This window comes from Amblyomma mixtum, chromosome 3, assembly GCF_055824585.1.
Source record: "Amblyomma mixtum isolate Tamu chromosome 3, ASM5582458v1, whole genome shotgun sequence".
NCBI lineage: Eukaryota > Metazoa > Arthropoda > Arachnida > Ixodida > Ixodidae > Amblyomma > Amblyomma mixtum.
The window spans coordinates 229,545,025-229,567,806 of NC_143014.1; the positions used below are offsets into that span (position 1 = coordinate 229,545,025).

A 22,782-nucleotide genomic window follows, 5' to 3' on the forward strand; every position below is an offset into this window, starting at 1 on the left:
TCTTGCCTTCGTCTTACATGCCCTGCCCAAGCACCCTTTTTTCTCCTGATTTCGACTAGGATGTCTTCAACCCGCGTTTGTTCCCTCACCCACTCCGCCCGCTTCCGATCTCTTAACGTTACGCCTATCATTTTTATTTCCATAGCTCGTTGCGTTGTCCTTAACTTAAGCTGAACCCTCTTCGTTAGCCTCCACGTTTCTGCCCCATAGGTTAATACCGGTAGGATACAGCTGTTGTATACTTTTCTCTTGAGGGGTATTGAAAAACTGCCATTCATGATCTGAGAGAACCTGCCATATGCACTCCACCCCATTCATATTCCTCTAGTTATTCCCCTTCATGATCCGGATCAGCGGTCACTACCTGCTCTAAGTAAATGTATTCCCTTATCACTTCCAGTCATTTCTAAAACCACACCTATTGTGCTTGACGGTTTCTTGTCACATAATACATTTTGCAGTTTAAAATATAGGGTAACCTTGAATCGGGAAAACACTTAAACCAATGACAGTTTTCTTGCTGAAGAGAAATGGCTGTTGCAATTCCTGTTTCTCAGATACCATTAACTGAATTTCATGCTCTAAAATAGTGAAGGAAAAATTCAAAATTTTTCATCTCAAAGAGGCAGACAACAAATTTCAGTTTGGTTTGGGTTGGTTTATGGGGTTTAACGTCCTAAAGCGACCCAGGCTATGAGAGACGCCGTAGTGAAAGGCTCCGGAAATTTCTACCACCTGGGGTTCTTTAACGTGCACTGACATCGCACAGTACACGGGCCTCTAGAATTTCTCCTCCAAAGAAATTCCAGCCGCCGCAGCCGGGATCGAACCCGCGTCTTTTGGGTCAGCAGCCGAGCAAATTTCAGTTCCACATTTTTTTTTTGTTTTTAATGATGCATAAGGCATTACTATGCGCGGATAACCACACAGTATTCGCCTATGACTGCTAAATAATTTGTAATTAAATATCTTCTCTCTCCTGCTTCACTTTTAAAAACTGAGCAATGACAATGGCATCAAAGGTCAGTATAAGCCAGGGGAGGCATGAGGAAAACTGCAATATAATTGCGGCTTCGTCATTCATTCTGATCCGACTCTTAAGGCAGGCTGGCTTTAGCATTGTAACTAATTAAAACGATGAAGTAGCGATATCGTAGCTTTTTTTGTGCCTTACATAACCTATACTGAACATTGATGTCATAGCAATTGCTATGCTATTGAAACAGGGAAGAAAAGAAATCTGGTTGTAATTATTTAGCGATTGGAGACGAATACTATGCAACAATTCTATGTATACGAATGCCCAGCACGTCGCTACAAAGAACACACATAACCAAAAATTTGGTGTTTATACTCATTTAAGGTAATACTACTTCCCACGCAAGAACACGTCAGCCATGTGTAAACTTTTTGCTTTCATAGTAATAAAATCTATCCAACGACAAGTTAGGCGCAGCATGTCTGCTCTTTATAAATATGCAATACTGACAATGTTTGACACTAGCATTTGGCATGAACGAGATAACTGTGATTACTTCGCACATTACGTGCCAGTCCATACTATTATGCACAATTTAGATTTGCAAATGTAATGTGTAATTCTCTATGACTGCCACGTTAGTGCACTGCAAACCATTGAAGTTGTCTTGCATTTGCAATGTTCTCACTACTTTTATGCAACACTGATCACTTCAGTATATCTGCATCGTTCTGTTAGACGGCCACGGGATAGCTAGAATTAAGGCTATTTTATGTGATGGAAACCATTGACTAGACAACAAAGAAGAAAAGCCTCAACTACTGTCCTGGTGCTGGGACGTCTAATAAGAGCTCAGAAAGACTCGGTTTCAATACGCCAAACCCTCCGCATAACATTACCCTGTGCGAAAATACCCCACCCCACCCTAGCTTAATTTCTGTCCACATGTACCAAGGCTCACTGCACCTGTTATAAATATTGCCCTAAATATTGCAATCAAGCTGCCCGTGTATGCATAGGCTATCTGTGCATGGAGAAAGAAAGAAGTTGTTAGGAATGTTTCACACCAAAAGCAGAAAAAAAGGCAGCCTGTTTCTCAGAAACAGCTAAGAGCATGAAATGGTTTGTCCAAAAAGATTAGGCTGATTTGTACTTATTTATGACAATGAGAACTGTCAGAGCTGCGCTTTCAAAAATTCAGGAGCTTTGTGCACAAACGTAGCTTCCGTTTCAATAAAACTTGGGTTGGGCCTAGTTGGTACATGATGTTGTGAAGGTATAGGATGCGCAATCAAAGGCCGAACCACGAAGAAAGACACAGAGACACACACAAGCGCACTAACAACTGTTTATTTCTTCCTTGGAACGCTTACTTATACACCTGGCCACGCATGCTCAAAAGCAATCTTTAACCACAATAGTCATGTGTAGGGCTGTTGACGCAGACGCGAACGCAAAACGTTGATTTCGGCAACGTACAGAGCCACGGACGTGTCACTGATACAGTCTACAGCATTTTCCTTTATGTGGAAAGCTTCCAAAGCCAGCCGCGCTTGTTCATTTTTGCTTTTTCCCAGTATCACTGTCTCGTCAAGTCGCGGTGCGCAATTGCGGCAAGAACTAAGATGGGACACAAGGTGTGCCCCTTTGTCTGTGTTGTTCCTAACTTTATTCGCATGCTCCCTGAGTCGCTCGTTTATGCACCGCCCTGTCTGCCCGATGTAGGTCTTACCACATGAAAGAGGGAAGGAGTATACCACCCCGGTGGCGCAAGGGATGTAGGTAGACCCGTGCCTGATTAGGCATCCACTCCTTCTATCACCGCACGTGCGGGCGCACAGCTTCGCCAGTTTATTCGGCGCAGAAAACGCCAGAGGGACGCCATGCCTGCCTGCAACTCTCTTGAGGTGATGAGACACCTTATGCAGATATGGCACCACCACAGGCCTGAACGCTTCGCGTTCACTCGTCCCTCTCATACTTGGCGTACCGGTCTTCATCTTTCGAATCAGGGCCTCGGCAACCGCCGTCAAGAGCGACATAGGGAAACCTGCTGCCGAAAGCCGGCGGACCTGATTGTCAAAACTTGCCTGCAATTGATGCACACACGACGTTTTGAGAGCCGATTCCATGCAAAGGGAAGCATTGCTTCCCTTTGCATGGAATCCTTTCTTTGAAACTTTCAAACCACGCTTGCAGTCCAGATTTCACAGCCGTCAGCGAATCACAACCAAACACCTGAGCAGGTAGTTTATTAAAATGGTAGGGTATATAGAACTGTCGTGTCCTTTTACCATAATGTGTGTAAACCCTGGGAACTTTATAACGCGCTATATGCCTAAGTGACTCTGGTTTTTTATCTGGCTGTTTAAACTGTGCTGAAAAGTAATTTCTGAGAACTACCACCTATAAGTACAAGTCATGCAGAGGAATAACTCCTGCTTTAGCCATTCTGGTGTTATGGTCGGACTTCTCATGAGCAGTGCCATACAATAAATTAGTGGAGATTCTGCACAGGAAACTATCTACCTTCTTAATCTTACAAGGTGCACAAGAACCATACACTGAAACGCCGTATCTAAGGATAGATTCTCCTAAAGATCTATATACAGTCTGACGCAAGTTTATAGGTGTAGTGTATTTTATACGATAAAGCTGGACAGAAAGAGCACGGAGTCGTTTTAATAAATAGTCAATTTGGGAAGACCAACACATGTTGGAATCAAGATATAGGCCAAGATATTTAACACTGCTCGAGAAGGGTAGTGGCGAACATTCGCAATTGGCACAGTTGCTACCATGCAGTAGAACCGACTGGGTAAGATCAACATTCTTGTGCGGATTTCTGAAACATATTAACACAGTTTTGCTTATGTTGATGTATATTTGATTTCCAGATAGCCGTGCGGTTCTCTCTTTTGTATGCGTCTTTTTTGGCTGGTAAAAAAATTCTTCCATAAGTCTCCAATTTGCCTGTGTCCTCAACAAACCGCAGGATCCCTGTCCCCTACTAGTCAAATATTTCAACTCCACCTGGCTTGGACTCCCACCGCCCTTCTCTGTGGAGAAAGGGTGACAGCAGCTGGCAAAGGACAAGATTAACTGCTGATCAACTGGGGAAGCATTATCCTGCACTGATTTTGACGGCAGGTTCACAAGACAAACAAAATCAACTCGAGGAGCGGGGTGCACATCATGCGACTGAATGTCAATGGCCAGTGAAAATGGCACCAGCACTGTGGAATGCACATGCAGAAAACGAGACGCATTTTTTTGTCAACTTTGAGTAGCAGTCTACTGCACTTTAAAAGAGCAAAGCTCTCAAGTATGGCAACACTGGCACTTTTTGTTTTACTGGGGTGAGGGTCGTCGTGAGGGTTGAAGTCCATATTTCTTTTCCATCCACTGTGTTAACTGCGAGCTATGTTTACCTAATAGGGGCTGGGCATCTAACATCACCGTTATTTCTTTGCAGCAGTTAAAACAATACAGCATACATTTTATAACATGCTTAACGAATTTTTGGGAGCAGCATGCTTTTACCCTTCTACTATTTGTTGCTACTGAATCAGTTTGGCGTTGACAAAAGATCTGTAATAAGGAGTAATTATTCATTGACATCCACTCGAGCACAGCCAGATGGCTACAAAGGAAAGCTATACAGCTTTCACAGAAACTTCGTAGTTAAAGAAAGATTCGTCCTGGTCCGGTGTTCGAACTCAGAACCACCACTTCACTGGAGCAGTCGCTCTACCAATTTGTCCAAACTGGACGGCAAGCTTATGGTAAGGCGAGAGCGAAGTGATCAATAACTCGAGTGGGAACTGTGTTGGTCCAATGTTTTAGGACCCCTAAAACATTGGACAAACTCAGTTCCCGCTTCATGTTACCTCTAAAACATTGGACAAACTGAGTTGCCGCTTCATGTTACAATACTGAGTGACATTTTGGTCTATACACCAGAAATACCGGTAGAGCATCATGATAGAACACAATGTTTTTTAAAGGGATAAAGGAATATGTTCGCCCTTTCAGAGGGCACATATGCATAAGAGGCAACATGTGTGAAATAGTCACTGCACCTGAAGCAGTGTAAACTCCATTATGTTAACAGCAGCAGTCAAAAGCTTCATGAGCGACTATTTCATACAGATCATGCAATTACATTCATGTAATTCAGGATCAGATTCATGTGATTATACAGGGAGGTACTGCTGCTAAGTGCACGTAGAGCTCTGCATGCATTTCTAAACCCGGCTGTGAGCCTATGTCTACGAAATGTTTCTAAATAGGCAGGTAAGGTATGCATCACTGGAAAACAATACCTACCACAAACAGCTGAGGAGAGATAGCACAGCCAAAAGCTGGAAGCACGAATGGCCCAGTAGATACTGGCAGCTGGCAACTGCAAATAAATATGTCAGAGCAACTGTTGTCAGTGGCCGTAACAATGTCATGAATGACAAGAGAAGAAATTGTCTACTGCTTCATAAATTAGAATAAGGTATTAACATAGGAACACAAAAAGCAGTGAGATAGCCCATGACAAAAGAAATGAACAGATTGTATGTGATGCACCGATATACATTTTTTTCAGTAGATTTACATGACTGTCACAACCGCATAGAAAGATGAGCAGGCTGGAATACCACTATTTTTATGCATGATGAAAAGAGCGTAACTATTCGAATATAGCATGCACAGGATTTAATTATTACTACTAGGGTGCTTTGCAGCAGCACCGAAGGTGTTTTTAAATTGAACGTAGCGACCAGTAGACCCGTCTGCTTTGCACAAATGACGAGAGGATGGAAAAGGCATGCATTCATTAGCAAGAAGCACGATATCTCACATCACAGCATGAAACGAAAATTGATATTGCATTTAACAAATCTGCACAGAAATAAAAACTGCCTAGTGGCAATGCAAGTAAGAGGAAGGGAAAAAAATACCGAAGAAAACTGGTGAGTGTGGTGCAGGGAGGTCTGTGGGTAGGGTCTCGTGCCTGGGAATAGTTCCGAGCGTGGAGAATCGCCGGCAGCACAGCTGGTGGCAGTCAACCAAGAATAAATAAGAGAAAGTGAAAATCAATAACAAACCATCACCGATATAGCGAACGACTTGAAAGCGGGCCGCACAAACGAGGGATATAGCAAAAAGCTTGAAATCCTAAATAAGTGCGCAGTTGCATCCCAAACAGTTCTCAAAATCTGAAGGCGAGGAAGCATCGACACCTACACCTCAGGGCAGACGCAAGAACGATCTAACTTTGACATAATACTGTGTCAAATTCTGTTCCATGGGGAAGCACAGATAAAAATATACAAATGACTAGGCAAGGGATATGCCCCAGCCTTTTACACGCGATCATTGTCCCCGAAAAAATTGTATGACAAATATTAAGGCGTAAGCACAAATCCGACGAGTACACACACTGAGCACTGTCTGTTGGCAGCTGGCCTAGCGCGAGTGCTCTGTCGCGCGGCACTGCCGCTCATCGTCATCTTCTAAGTAGCACAAATCAATCCGACGGGCACCAGCCGCGAGGCAACTCGACCGTTGTCAGTTCCCTTGTCTGTCCGCAGCTGGCCTAGCAAGAGCGCTCTCTAACGTGGCACTGCACGCTCATCATCCTCTCCTACGTAGCACAAATCTATGCTATTGGAATGTAGTAAACATTGTCTGTTGTTTTTCGCAGCGCTAGCAAGCGACCGCATAACTCTGTTGTGATAACTGGTAGCATTTTTATTTACCGCGGCACCCGAGTACTAAACGCAGATAGAGACTATGGAGCAACAGTTGCCATGCGGCCTATACGCCCGTTCTTTTCTGGTAAAGGCCGACAGCGCGCCTCTCAATGTGGTGACGCATGAATACGTAGTGCGCGGGCCGCGGGCGAACGGACCGTCGTGTGAATCGGCCTTAACGCATTATAGCTGAGGCAACCGCACGCAGACTCCCTGCACTGCCATCCCTATATAGGCGCACACTAATATAACGCGTGCGAATAGAGATCAGAAGTAAAGAAACGTACACGGGACTCACCGTTCAGACGGCTATTCAAGGCTTAGCAAAACCGCACATTCTTCGTTGCCTCTCCAGATGACAAGAAGTCGTAGCGCTACCTTTCTTCACGGCTTTACCCGTTCAAAATCACCAGTGTTGACAGGGCGTAATTCTCGTCGTTGGTTTCCAAAACACACTTGTGCTCTTCATACACGTCCACCGCACGAGCACTCAAACAATGCTACGAAAACCCAAATAACACAAAACGTGACGACGGCTGCAGTTTTGCTTCGTTGAAAAAACCTAGAAATGCGCTTTTTTTGTTACTAATATTTGAATTGTGTTCGGAACAAAAACAAATTATATTTTTTCGTTTTATTTCTTTATTAAATGCGAATACCAAAGCGCTTTTAGATACTTTTGCTGACATGTCGTTTGTAGAAGCTGCGATCCTGTGATCCCATCCCCGGGTGTCCTAGCAGACGACGGCGCAGACGACGCTGTTGACGGAATGCAATTTCGATTGACGGCAGCGAAAATCCCTTAAATGCGACAAAAAAGGCAAAGAAACGCACCGTATCGCAAACTGGTCCATATCAAGGATATGTTCGACGCGAGCGGTAGGACAAAGAGCAGCTGCGATGCATTACTCTACGCGACACTGGCATGCTCGACGGAGATCTACATGAAACAGAGCTTAAATGTGACCCGTACAAGCGGATTACTGTGATATCAACTGCGTTACGGAACTACGACGATATTCGCTTCACACTTTAGCTTATATGGAACAGCGGCCCGCACTCGCCGCATCCTGTTCGAGTGTACTTTCACTAGCAAGAGCCCACATGCATGGAAGCCGACAGAAGCAACTGTCTTTTCGAGTTCAGATTGTTCCGAGAAATACGAGCAGCTTACTTTAGCACGTACTCGAATTCAAGTTCTCAGCCTGTGTGTCACGTACGGTGACGATGGCGTCGAGGACGAGCTTAAGAATCGCCTTAACATGGCCGCAACGCAGCCGGTATCCCAAGCATTCGTGCGCTAATTGTTGTTCACCTGTACTGCGAACGTGCGCTCAGTCGCAGGCCAGCCGCTAGCTGCTCGATTTGCCAGCCTTGCGAGTACAATTCGCAAGTTTCTGAGCCAATCTGTGAGCGAGCCGAGCTTTCAGCAATGACGCTGCTCGCGAGCGCGCCGCGCGACGAGCTTCGGCCTGCTCCCTGGCTGCCGTATTCGTAGCGAAGCCTAGGAGGTTTCACTTCGATGCCAGAGCTGAGAGCGCTTCGAAACTGGCTAGCGCTGAGGTGCTACTCTTTGCATTGTAAGTACGTTTTATTGTGAACTATGTCTCGTAGTGAAATAAAGATATGCTCGGGTCCACCCGAACGGTGATGATGGCGTCGAGGACGATTAAGAATCGCCGCAACGCAGCCGATATTCCATGCATACATGTGTGCTAAATTTGTTCACTTGTGCTGCAAACGTGGGCATAAAGGCTCGCTCAATCGCAGGCCAGTCGCTGCTCGATTTTCCAGCCTTGCGTGCGCGATTCACAAGCTACGGAGCGAATCATTGAGCGAGCCGAGCTTTCGACAACGACGCCGCCCGCGGTCGCGCCGGGCGACGAACTGTGCGCTGCTCGCTGGCTACCCTTGTCGTCGCTAAACCTAGCCGATTTCACATAGATGCTGTAGCTGAATGCGCTTCGAAACTGGCCAGCACTTAGGTGCTATATACCCTCGGCACCGTTTTACTCTGAACCCCGCGTCATAGGGAAATAAATATATGCTCGGTTTCCACGACCCCTTCAGGAGCGGAGCTATAGCAGAGGCCAGGCGAACTCCAGAGCAGCAGCAAAGCGGCTATGGGAGGAAATTTGTATGGCTGTTATCGCTTCTACCAACAACTCGACATTGGCTAATGATACTCTATCCCAGAGCTTTGGTCGTGAACAAACAATACCAGTGCATTTTTCTGACGCCGGCAGCCGGCATCTAGGCTGGCAGGCCGGCCCCGAGAAGCTAGCGCGCCCTTACGATTGTATGGCCGTGGCGCACATCAAAACCGCCACGATATTCTCCTCTTCGCCCAGGTTGTAGCAGCACACTGCTAATAACGAGGAACCAGACCACTTTAAAAGACCGAGCGCGAGGGCACAGGAGCCTGGGCCAAAGCGCGTGACTGACGTCATTCCCGAGACCTCATTTCACGTGAGAATCAAACGAGCAGGCGACCCGCAGGTCACCCTTGTAAGTGTGAGGAACGGTGTCGTGGAGCTGCTGCCTGATCGCATGCCCTTTGCTACTTGCAAGTGTGAATGGGCATTCAATGCCCGTTTGCAGTAGCGAGTCCCTTAGTTCACGTAGTTCACGTATACGTATTTCACGTATACGTATATAGTAAATGCTTCCGCGAAAATACAGTTAAACGCAAGTTTGAAGGAATGCATGGCGAGCGCTCTTAGCAAAATGAACAACGCGTCCTCGTTGTAGATTATTCTTTGCGGCATAAGAAAATAATACGAGTTGCTTGCTACGATGAGCAATGATATCTATTGTGCAGCCTGTGGAGCCGCATGAACGTTATCATTTGTTTGTTAATTCCTTTGCCGGAGGAGTAAAACAAGCACTGAACTCCCTTGCGGTATGCAGGAGTGGAAATGCCATTTTACTCTTTTGTCAAGAGGAGTGAACAGGACCTTTCACTCTTTCTCGTTTGTAGAAAGAGTAGACTGAGACCTGCAGGAGTAGCGAGGCTCTTTTACTCTTAATGCAGGAGTAGCAGTTCTTAGAGTGTACCCTTGTGACGTCAGCGATGAAAGTTGCCAGACCAGCAGGAGCTCACAAGAGAAACGAAAAAAAAATTCCTTTTAAAAATATCTACCGCACAGAACCAACTGTAACTTAGGGGACTTGTAGTTTAACATGTTGCGAACTTGTTGGCCATAAGCAGAGTATGCGCGAAAATAGGCTGTAAAGGCCGCTTTAATACATGAAAGCTGGCGCCTGGTAGCTAGTTATGCTGGGGAAACAAATAAGCTGATTTCACGTAAGATCGAAGAAAGCGTGGCTAATCAAAGGCTGAACTTTATTTCAATTTTTTTATATTGTTGCCTCCTGACAGGAAAGACGAGATGTGCAATTGGTTTTAAACTAATTTTTTTCTAAGCACTCGACATTAACAATGGAAAAGTGGTGTAGCGAAGCGCTCACGTGCTCTGCTCTTTTGGGTAACTTTGAAATTTTATTCATTTATTTTCTATACGGACTCTCGGTTATTTTTTTACGACTAGGCTTCAAGGATATCACCGAACTTGCCTTGCTGAGTTCTTAGTCTTTTTTTCCTTCTTGGCCCGGCCCGTTACGCGGCCGTCTAGAGCAGGGAGTTTGGAGTAGTGTCAATTTGTCACTACAGTTTGCCGAACAGTTTTGCTACGTATGTCGATAAGTTAGGACTAACCAGCTATCTTTCTAAATATCGGCTTCGGGAAAAGGTATGTCAGTACGAAAGTGGTAGATCGCCTCGATAAACAGCCGGCTCAAAGCGGCAGTGGTGGCGAAGTGGTTTGACCATCCGTTGCGCCCGTGGAAGACGTAGGTGTTCAATACCCAGAGCCACAGGTAGCCACCGGTGATAAAATGGGCCTTGTGCCCCTGGCCTCGCGCTCGGCTCATCTGGGCTGAAATGCTTGAGAAATGGGTCTTCGACCCTACCTTGTATAACTGAAATACCTTCTTCCTTAGCACCCGTTTACCAATTCTGCCCTTGCGCCGGTTATCACGCTAGGCTGCTGGCCCGAAAGAAGCTGGTTCGATCTCGGTCGCGGCGGTCACGTTTCTATGGAGGCGAAATTCTAGAGTCCAGTGTACTGTCCGATGTCAGTGCACGTTAAAGAAAACCAGGTGGCCTAAATTATCCGGAGTCTTCCAGTACCGCGCTCCGCACAGCCTGAGTCGGTTTGGGACGTTAAACACGCTAAAGCACACAAACTAGGTACCGTTTACGAACCATTTTCATAGGCCCTAAAAAAGCGCGACTTTCAAAATCGGCCACTTGACAGTGATGCTACATAGTTTACCGCTGAGACGCGATGTGAGAGAGCGAAATCCATTTATTTTATACCCCGCGCCCACAGGAAACGCAAAGCTGTGTGGGAAAGAGCGTTCCAGAGATAACAGGATTTCTTTTCACTGCGCGTCTTGAAACGCTCAGGCAGCCGTGGAAATTGGTGGGTACTGATATTCGCGCGCTTTCTTTTAGAGCCGATAAAAAGCTCCATAAACGATAGAATGTTGTCCACTTTTCAGCCGGCTATTACTCATGGTTATCTACAGCTTTCATAGCGGCTCATTTTTCGATTGCAATGCTGAATTTAATAATTAAGCTGATTAGTCCTATTGCTAACCAATATTGCAGAACTAAAAATTTTGTGGACTAGGCCACACGATTCTCAACAAAACTAAGTTGGTTTGACTCGTCTAGGGCACTCTGTAATCTTCATAAACTTGGTTACATTTAGTCTAGAACAAGTGTTAGACGTAGCTAAGGAACTCTCTTTAAGTGCTCGCTCGAGCACTAGACCTATTCATCCCGCGCCGGATGATGAACAACGTGCCAGAGAGTCTTACACCTTCAACGGCCACTGCCGTTGCACCTACGAAAACCTTTGGTCAAGAGTGAGGTCAAATATGTTTCTACAAGTGTCGACTACCGAATATAACAAACTAATACGCAGTACTGTACACTCTGTTGACTGAAGAAACCAGGCCGAATTTAATTCTAAATAGGCCTAGAAGGGCTGTTAGTCACTAGCAAAATGAAAGTCACGTATTAGGGATAACGTTTTATGATGGATTAAAGCAGGGATATACACCATTTCACCACAAACGACTGGCATGGCAGTAAGAGGTTTTTTGTGTGACATGCAATTAACCTTGCGCTGTGCAATCTGCGGCCTTCATATCCCCGCAGGCTTCCTATCCGCTGTCTTTTAATGTTACACCCATCATTTTCACCAGCCTGCAAGTAGTTTTTACCCATGGGTGGGTGCTGCCAAGATACGACGGCTGTGAATTTTCAGTTTAAGGAAAAATTATTCGCTGCTATTCATGACCTCATACTACATATTCTATATGTACTCTCGGTGATACTTATTATTCGGGTTATTAACCTCTCGTGTTCCGGATCAGTGGGTTGCTCCGTGACCAAAGTAGATGTATTTCCTGACAACTTGAAATACATCGCTCCATACCGTAAACTGCCGTGACTTCCGGGGACTTTGTGAACATTAATTACTTTAGATTGCTTCATAATATTTTAGACCTCCCTTTCTGCGTCTGCCTATCTAAAATTTCGATCATTCTTTACGATTCCATCGCCTTATCTACATGAGCAGACAATATCAGCAATGGTGGCTCAGTGGCTATGGCGCCAGTTTACTGAAGTAAAAGTCGCGGGTTCAGTCAGGGCCACGGTAGTAGCATTTCCTTGGAGGCTAAATGCTAGAGAGTACCGTATACTATGCGATGTCAGGGCCCGTTCAGGAACAGCGGGTGGTCGAAATCTTCCGTAGACCTCCACTATGGGGTCCCTAATACCAGCCTTCGTATTGGGACGTTAAACTACATAAACCAACAATCGATCACAAAATGAACAAGGGAGGGGAAAACCTCAGTTTGCTAGAGCCAACGTTTCGACAAGGGGACTTGTCTTCGTTTCGACAAGTCCCCTTGTCGAAACGTTGGCTCTAGCAAACTGAGGTTTTCCCCTCCCTTGTTCATTTTGTGATCGCCAAGGACCATCTACCGCACCCTCTCTCTACCATAAACCAACAATGCCATCAGCAAATGAGATATTACGGCGAAATTCTCAATTACATTTGTCCTAAATCGTTTCCAATCCATTTCTCTGATTGCCTTGTGCAAACACACGCCGGATAATACTGGAGGATGTTTCCATATATGAGTGGCCTTCCTCAGTGGTACTTCACCATTTTTCATTTGAGTAACCATGCTGGCCGTCAAGCCGATATATTGATATATTTCATTATCCTAACATGCGCTCCTTCTACATCGGGGTTTCGAAATGCATTGATGACCCCTGAATTTACGGCTGAGTAAAATCCTTTCTCGCAATCGATGAAGGCCACATATAGAGGCTATCTACGTACTGCTCGTGCTTCTATCGGTCAACTGAATCTATGAATACGGTCTTTTGTCCATTACGCTTTCCCAAGGCCAATCTAGCTGGTCCTTTGGCTGACTAAAATTTAAGGTTCATTCAATTCGATTCGCAATTTCCTTTGAAAATCGCTTTTATAAAACAAGTGGTAAGCTCATATCGGTCTGCAGATTTGGATTTGACGTCCCATTGCTTTAATATTAGTAATGGCGGACCTCCAAGCTTCTTTTACGCCCTACATAGGGAGGCATCGGCTATACGAAGTGGCTGGTTTTTCTGGCTCAATCACGGTGCCGTCCTATCAAAAGAAATGCAATTACCTAACCCTCGCCAGCCAATTTTTCTCCTGCATATTTTTAAGGCGAAAGCCTTCAATTGCTCATGCTCACGGTGTCCGTCCTTGCGCTGGAATCGTGCCAACTGTGGCCTCTCCTCCGCCCAGCGGCGCAACCTCCTCCGTATTTTCCTTTCTTCAAATTCGTTTTCTTTACTACGGGCCCTCTTTCTGTTCCTACTTTCACTCCCATTTCCTCCTTTCCTATGCAAACGGATGACTGGGTTTCCACCGAGAGACGCAAGACAGTTACTTCGTAATTTCCTTTCCTCAAATCAAATTTGTAATGAACGCCGAACGCAGAACGGGCAACGCCGACGGCGGCGTCGCGAAACGGGCGCCAAAGAACTCGCTCTAAAACACTGCAATCAAAATAGAGACCTCAGTCGCCAAATACAATAAAAATCGCACATTCGGGAAGCCCGCCACGCGCCAAGCGGTTCGGAAAAGCGGCGGTGGGTTGACCACAAGGCTTTCGCCAAGCACACTTAAGAATTTCCAAAGCATCTTTGGTAATTTTGTATGACAACTTTCTTCCTTTTTTGTTACCAGAAAGATGTCTTAGCCATCTGCACCAGTGTCTGAGCCATTTTCGTCTTATTTACTTTAACCTATAGATCTCTGTGGGGCGGCTTGGCTACCTTGTCTTATCCATATCGGTAACGACAACGCTCTCCTTGTGTATTAGTGCCTATGTTTTTCCATCCCTAATTCCCTCCTGCTCCCTTTCTAATACATCCGTTGTTTACGGCATGCAAAATTCTTCCCTCATATTTCCCTACGTCGGTTACCCCAAGCTTACTGACCAGATCTGAGAGTTATGCTAGTTCAATACTTTCTACATCAGAGGATTTCATGCTTTTTCGTTTCTTTATCGTAGCATTTATGCTGAAAGCGCATGGGAATGGCCTGTCTAGCTAACCTGCCCTCAACTTCTATTGCACACTCCGTAATGAAGGTTGCAAGATTTTTAATAATCTCCGTAACTCTAAGGCCGTCGCCCTTGTTTAAAGCCTATTATCTATTGTATAGCGAGATCTTGAATGTCTGTAACATTGCTCTCATCGCTAAGTCAATCATGTGCTACTTGAAGTTTGCAGGTTGTTTATTTCTTCGATAGCCATAACAGCACAGAAGAACTATGAATATTTTAATACTATTGAAACAGGTGGAATGGTAAAATCGTCCAAAGTGATTGCTTCGCATCGGCTGGCAGTGTGTCGGACGCTGTGAGATTTGCTGCTCGCTGGGTTTTCCTCTTCTCTTGTCCCGAGACGGACCGAGAAGGTTGGAACATTTACTCCGCTATTCGGGCGGAATAAGTCGCGGGAGTTCTGCAGGCTGCTTCGCCAGCAGCCCTAAGGTATCCGCGTCGTCGTCAACCCGATGACTTCACCGACATAGAGGCCACCATGGAGGCACCTCCGGGCAACCCTACGCTGGCGGCGGCTTCATACATCGCCTGGTGCTGCCCAAGGACTTTTCGGCGTCGTCGTCGCGGTGGTTCTTCACGACGCGCCACTTCCGCTCCACTGCGGCGGTGTCCGCGAATGAGATCTCCGTATACACGCCGAAGAAGGACTCGAAGCCGAACCTGGGCCTGCAGCAGCTCTTGCTCACCATCAAGTGCCTCCTCATTGCGCCCAGTCTGGAGTCGGCGCTCAACGAGGAGGCTGGCGGCAGGTGGCTCGAAAGGCAGGTCGACTTCTGCCGGCGGACGCAGGGCATCACAGAGACCCACGCGCGGCCAGCCGAGCACAAGGACGGCTCCTCGCCACAGAGCCAGGTCTTTACGCTGGCGAATGAGAAGATGCGCCCACCGACGCGGTTATAATGCCCGACAAAACTCCTTTCCTCTCCTGTTAGCACACACACAAAAACGCACACACACGTCCAACTCTTTGTAAATAGGGTGCTCCATGCACCACTCCAAGCGAAAGGCAAAAAAGAAAAAGACGAAGGCCGCAGTGTTATTTAAGCAAAAACGCTGGTCGTGTGGGGCGCAATTTTGTTCTGTTGGGGATTTTCGTGTAAGGGAGAGTCCTATAGTAGCAGTTGGGGTCACAATGGCTACAGATATACTCCCAGGGCGGGAAAATTAAATTTAGACTATTGGCTGAGGAGCAGAAAGCTAGATTGTGCTACTGTTGAAACTGCAATGGCACAAGCAGATGGTCGAATTATGGAACATTACAGGGCGCGTACACAGGTGGCGTTTAGCTGCACAGAAAGTGCCAGCTTATCACGCTGCTGATATGTTGATTGCTTTGAAAAGCACTGTCAGGCATGCCTGCATGTGTTAGTGAGATGACCCGTATTGGTGCTGTCACCAAAGGCGCAAAAATACTATTGAAAAGATAATATTTGTCTTCACTATTTTGCTCTTCCCAAGGTAGGCTAAAAGCCTCATTTTCTGAGCATTTCGGCCAACAGAAGCCGACCGCCAGGACAGTGCAAGATTTGTACCCATTGGGAACCGGTGGGCACGTGGCGGCTCTGGGGATCGAACCCCGCACTTTCCACATACAGGGCCGATGCTCAGATCACTAGGCCATCGCTCTTGCAGAGGTCTTTCTTCCGCCAGAATGAGGACCTCTTCTTTTTTTAGAATTTCCTCTACCTCCTTTGTTACAGTATTACTAGCTTTTAGTGCTTTCTGAAAATTGGGCTTTTTTTGGTGTTCACAATATTTACAATGGGCGAATTGATATAACGCGCCGTTCCTTTGCGATCAAAAGTTATTTCGAGTTCATTGTGGGCCTTTCACCAACCCAAGAAATAAATTTTCTAGTAAGTAAAGTGGAAATGGTTGTATTTCGATATGCGCTTGTAACCGCATTAACACAATCTATAAAAAAAAAGTTGACAGCATGGTTACCCCTAGATAACAAGAAGTTCAGTAGCTGCTGTTAAGGCATTTGCACTTTACGGTATGTTGCTGTAGAAAATATCAGAGAGACCTCACATCTGTATAGTTCTAGGGGGCTCGTTTTAGTTTTCCGCACATAGCCGTTTTTAGTGCCCTTGTTCTAGAAGTGCTTCGCCGATGATGATCCTGTCCTCGGGCGACGCGTTTCGCAGGAGCTGTCACAGATGCACCATGCTACATTACTCTGGTGTCAGCATACCCTTCTTTTTTCTTCCTGGCAGCCAGGAGCCGCATAGGTATCTTGATACGCCTTCCTAAACTCTCGTCATAAACTTCGCCTCTCCCCGTACCGTGCTTCCACGGCAAACCTACTGCCCCTTATAGGGTAGCTTTCGTCTCAGTGGTTCCTATGGCAACCACGTAGGAGGTCCGGCTTCCGAAGCTCTCACGATACCCTCCTCCTCCCACAGTAATCATCCTCTCGTTGGAGATTTCTCCGTTCTCGCCATACCCTCCCCCTCTCCTGGTAATTACCTTAAGGGCGGTAATCGTTGTAACAATCCTCTCGTTAAGCCTTCCTAAACCGTCGCTACAAAGCCTTCTGTAACAAACGCAGACCGGTTGGGCCATTTTGCGCTCTCGCCATATCCTCCTTTTACGGCAAGTATTGTCCGGTTTTGGATTTCTCGGTCCTCCCTATATTGTCCTCCTTCCACGCTAACGGCCCACCTGTTAGGAATTTCTCCCGTCTCGTGACGTAGCTATTAACATAAACATAGCTATCAAAAATAGAACACGAACCGAAAACTTTACACTGCTTTCTGCAAACACAGCCATTATACAGGGTATATTTCAAAATTTACAGTAACAGTTTTATTTTAAAAACTGAGACAGCTTCGTCGGCGCGGTCTTTTGAGCTGGATAGAACAGCCAAGCAGATAATAGTACGCTCCTTCTATGTACCATTAAATCGACGACTAATTAGCCTAAATACAGTAATAAACGTCTTATTCTTATATTTAGGAACCAATGTCATTGCGCGAAATTCATGGCCGTCGACATCAAATAATAGCCCGGATTTAATTTTTCTTACTCGGCAAAGTAGTTAGGATACCGAACGCCATAGATACGCGTTTGAATGCTCACTAAGTTGCCTTTTCTTCATTGCATATTGTTAAAATGGCGTATTTTGTAATTTTTTTTCAACACTAGAGGTCTTAATGCATTTTATGATGAAGAAGAAATTAAATTGATGAGAAGGCGCCATTTCATAGTTAGGTACCGAGGGAAATCGAACTCAACGAGCTTTTAAATGCGCATTTTTGACATTCCATATTTCGAACCATATTGCTGATTAAGCAAATTTAATTTGAAAACAGGGTTCATCATCGATGTTGACGGTCATTAATTTCGCAATAAAACCTCGTCCCCTATAGGAAAAAAAAATTTATTGAAGGTAATTATTCGTTCAATTATTCACCCATATAAGGAGGTACATAATGTGCGCCTGTCTGTAGAATCCAGCTCAACAGACCGCACAGATGTATCTCTCGAATTTTTTAAAATACAAATTTGTGAAGTTAACAAAAACCACCATGTATTTTTATATGCTCCAATTCGGATGTGAAAGGCAAAGATCTGCCACCTTGTTTCCTTATTTCCTCCCCTATTTTTTTTCTTCTCAGTTCGGTTTCACTTCACTTCCTATCCTGCGGCTTCACCTCCTGCTGATTCACTTCAGTGAAATAGCATCTGATCTTCGGTTTACGTTTTATCTCGCGTTGTAAAGAAAAGAAAGGATGCCAGTGGGACAAGTGCACGCACTGCACAGGACTGCAGGTATGCAAGATCATCGCAATCAATGCATTCTAGCAAACTCGCAGGGAAAATGCAAGTAAACGTGTAAGAAACACTGCTTCTTGTCATCAGTGCAGTCCAAAGAAAGCCTTGCTACAGATGTCCACTGCGCACCAATTCCATTAGCTTGCCGCCCGTGTGCCACGCATTGGCTTTGCCATAACTGACCCAGGCTGTGCGCTCGGCAAATCAAAGAGCACTCTCCGGTTTTCTGTCCTATATTTTGCGCAACTGCGCTTCGAATGTCGTAATAGCGTGTACTCTAGAAGCACCATTAAGACGTCACTCACATCGTTGATTTCCAGAAGCTGCAGCAGTTCCCATCTGGACCACTCCGCTTCAAGCTCATAGCGTTGCGGCCTGATGCGCTCCAAACTGCAAGGGTGCCAGGTTCGTCTTGGTGAAGGGTGGTACCGGCTGCAGAGGTGGCCAAGAAGAGGGCCTCCACTTCGTAAGGTGGGAATGCTTGGAATCCGAAATTCCAAGCATCGGTCGCTGTCTGTAACATAGACACAATCAAACAGCTTCTTCATATAGTCATAGCCAAAAGATGATATTTGGAATTATTATAAAATCAAAGAGCGCCTGCGTCACAAAAACGTATGAGGACAGCTACGCAAAGGAGGCGTCATTTGCCCCTACTATGTTCTGTCATTTTTAAAGCCTTTAATCAGTTTAACAATGATCAACTGTGCCATTCTGTAAAACATACATATCGGTGATATCATGCCGATGATGGCGAAAGAATCGAAATCAATTGAGCATGAGCGAGACCATTTCAGAGCCAACACATATACGCACTTTACTGCGTGCAGAAAATCGTCACTGCTCCAGAGCTAAGATTTGTCGAGGCTGTCCACCTTAATGCTTAAATCTGGTAATTTTCAGTAATAAACATTTTGGTGCGTGCGCCAAGGTATGAAGCATGATTTCGTTACGTCGCCCATTACTACTGTTTATCCTGAGTAGGTTTACAAGAAAAAGTAGCAGACTAGTCTTTCCATACGCTGCATTTATACAGAAGTGTCACGACGCCTGCTGCCTAAAGCACACACCGATATACCGGCAAGTGCTCGGTCTGCTAAATGCCTGCGCGCTTAATCGCACGTAAAATCAACACTAACATGACGCAAAATGCGCCGGTACAGCACTCGCTTTTGTTATCCGAACTTTATTTGTTATCGATATCATCCTCTAACCTACCTCCTCCCTAGGATCGTTCGCTTTGCCTGGATGAAACTGACGTGTCGCTTCAATGGCTTGAACCTCTTCTATCATGTCACTGTCGTCATGCATACACCTTACCTCACCTGCATACACCTCACCAACACGACGTTCCGTTTTGTCGACATACTCCGTGTGCTGCACCTGGACTACGGACGCTAATTGTATAGCTGAAAGCTCATTTGGTTAAGCATTGGGAAAGGTTTATAGTAACCAGGTCTCAATAGGGCTTGAAAAGAAATCGCAGAAAAATTATTTCCCTTTTCTTTCTTGCAGCAAGCAAGGCTCATGGTGGTCAGTACAGGAATCCCGCTTACGTATGTGGAGAGCTGTGGCCGTATGTGTGTGCTTCTTATTTCAGGATAATGAACAGCTCAGTGGGACGTTGTGTGCGCGGTGGGTTTTCCCCGAGCTCTCTCTCTGTGTGTGTGTGTGTGTGTGTGTGTGTGCGCGCGTGCGTGCGTGCGTGCGTGCGTGTGCGTGCGTGCGTGCGTGCGTGCGTGCGCGTGTGCGTGCGCGTGCGTGTGCGTGCGTGCGTGCGCGTGTGCGTGTGCGTGTGCGTGTGTGTGTGTGTTGGGACTGAGGCATCCCAGCCAGGAAACGGTCGAGGCGACGGTGAGTCAAATGAACTTTATGTACAGTATGTACAAGGGCTTTTACATGATACAAGGGCCAAGAGCACCACGGGCGAGCACAAAGAAGAAGGGCGGCCCCGGCGGCGAGCGTAGCTCCGGCGTGATGGCTCTTCTGCTGCCCGTCTGCTGCTCGGGTTCAGCGCGGCTCCGTTTTTATAGCCGCTGGTAACGGTTACGGCAGCCAGCCGTTCAAATCCTCCAATCACTGGCCACCGTTCAAATTAGCCCAATGGTCGAGAGCCGGCGAGCGGCGGAGGAGTTCGCACCGACGGAGAGGAGGAGAGGAGGAAGGGTCCGTGTCGGCGCCGCGGCGGCGGGGTGAGTCACGCTGCATGTCGCGACTTGTCCGAGAAAGTCTGGGCCTGCTTTGAGCGTCGGCGAGCGCGCAGCGCTTGTTTCCAGGGAGGCCAGCCAGCGAAATGGGAGCTCCGGCACTACAGCACCACCGCCGCCAGACAATGCGCCACGAAGACGAGCTACTTCCGCGTGGCTCGGATGCGGGGCGCGCTCGTACGCCAGGCTCCTCCAAGTTGTCGTCCGGTGTTCAGCCACAGGTAGCTCCAGGCTCCTTTCCATGAACAGGTCCGGCTCGTCAGGACAGGATCACTGCTCCGCAGCTTTGTCGCCCAGGTGACTGGATCAGCTTCGTCAGTCCTTCGGAAGTGCTTGCTTCACAGCATCGGTCGTTGATCGTTCTGCAGGTTGCCAAGAACCCACCGACAACAGGCAACACCCAACACGAGCAAGTGCCCTCCGTCACCCGTCAAAACACCAGACTTAAAGTCTCAAATCGCTGTTGGCTACATTTCTGTCCCCTTTTTGTTCCCTCTCCAACAAGAGACGCATGTGGGATACGAGAACTTGAAAGTAATTAACTCAAACAAAGTGTCAAACACATGAAACACTCGGAATGAAATGAATGCAAAATAAATTCGCTCCCTTAAGATCACTCGGCCAGGAAAACAGTCAGCTGAGGCCACAAATGAGGATATCAATTTTTTCCCCTATCTACGAGCGAACTTAACAGCTGTTCGCGAAGAGACAAAATGTAGGTCACGAGGAGGCGAAGCCAGCCTTGCTTAGAACACACGGCTTAGTGCGTCTACGTTCGCGTTTTCCTGGCTTCTAACGGACGGTAAACGACACCCGCTACAGCGGAAACTAGTGACTCTGCCTCTTTCGCTGTGCTGCGCTTTTCTCTCTCTCTCTCTCTCTCTACTACCGTGGTAGCTAACGTCTCTGCCTCTTTCGCGGTAGACGCGCTTTTCTTTCTCTCTCTACTACCGCGGTAGCTAATGTCTCTGCCTCTTTCGCGGTATACGCGCTTTTCTTTCTCTCTGTACTTGTCTTTCCAGTCTCTACGGGAGCTACAGTACGAGAGCGGTTCGCTTTCATAGACTGGCAACTTGTCCCTTTCTTTGCGCTTCGCGCGCCAGTCGCGACGTCCCATAGCGAGTGCGCAACGCTTCCGATGGGACCGTTCTTTCTTTCTCTCTGTTCGTGGGGGCAAGTCAGACCTTGCACGAGTCTTGACTTTCTCGCGCATCCGTTTGCCTTTCCGCTCGGTGTGTGGTTCCCCTCTACCCACCCAGCCTTTTGATTTTGCACCTACTCAGTGGCGTCATCTCGAACCGCGGCTTTCCATCGCAATACCTATGCTTGGTAGAGCGCTTAGGCGGTTTCTTCTGGCCAATTTTCTTACCCCTGTCACTGCGGCCTCGTACAATCTTTCGCTCTTTGAGTCGTACACGCGCTTTCCTTCCGCGCGCGTGCCGCTTTCTATGGGAGCGCGGTTTCTCCCGTGAATGAAGCGGAAAGCGACAGCCCGCATGAGAGCACGTGCCTTTGCGCGTTCCGCTCTCTCTGTGCTGGCGGCAAGATTCACACTTGTCCCGCTCCTTAATTTTTCGCCTCCCGGGCAGCGCTCTCTTGAATCTCGGTTTGGTGCCTTGGTGCACTTTTCCGCGCGAATGTTTGCACGATTTCTTTTTGCAGTTTATTCTACTGCCCAGACCTATGTGCCCCGACACACTTATGCGCTTCGCTTTGCGCGATAGTAATGCCTCGCACATTTCTTTAGCTCTGGTTCTGACGCTAGTTTCAGGGCTGACAACGTGACTGACTTTACTGAAGTCATTTTGCCGGCGACGCTGGCGCTTCCGATGGTGGAAACCCGTTTTCGCGCGTTTGCCCTTTCTCTCTTTTCGGCGGCGCCTGTCTTTCTTATGCCTGCCTTTCATCTTTCGGCGGCTTTTTATCGTGAGCTTTCCTTTCACTTTCGCCTGTGAAAGCACATTCTGCTTCCGTCGCCTAAGTTTCTGCTCTCTGAACACGTCGCTTTGATTGTCAGCTGATTCATATGTGCTACCTAGATCAGGCCTGTCTTTGGCGCCTTTACTAGCCTCCTCCAAACTGCGTTCTTCCTTGTCAGCGTCACTGAGTGCGCATTCGTCCTCATCTTTCTCGGAAGGAACGACGTCTACAGCTCCCATGTCGTCTGGGAGGTTCTGTACTCCACTGTCGTCCAGCACCTTGGCTTCTACAGGCGCGGACGAACTAGTGTTTTCTCCTGACATTAGTGTTGACACGCAGCTCGCGTCGTGCTCCTGACGCGTTTCAGCCGATTGCGGATGAGGGTCGGCTCTGCACTCAGTCGCGGTGTTCCCGCTACTGCAGCTGCTTTCTGGAAAGTCGCAAA

General features: G+C 46.9%; 1 pseudogene; it reads left to right on the plus strand.

Annotated features, from left to right (window-relative positions):
• Positions 1 to 15,333, plus strand: part of LOC149353963 (ubiquitin-conjugating enzyme E2 S pseudogene) — a 36,426-nt pseudogene extending 21,093 nt beyond the window's left edge.
• Positions 15,334 to 22,782: the final 7,449 nt, after the last annotated feature.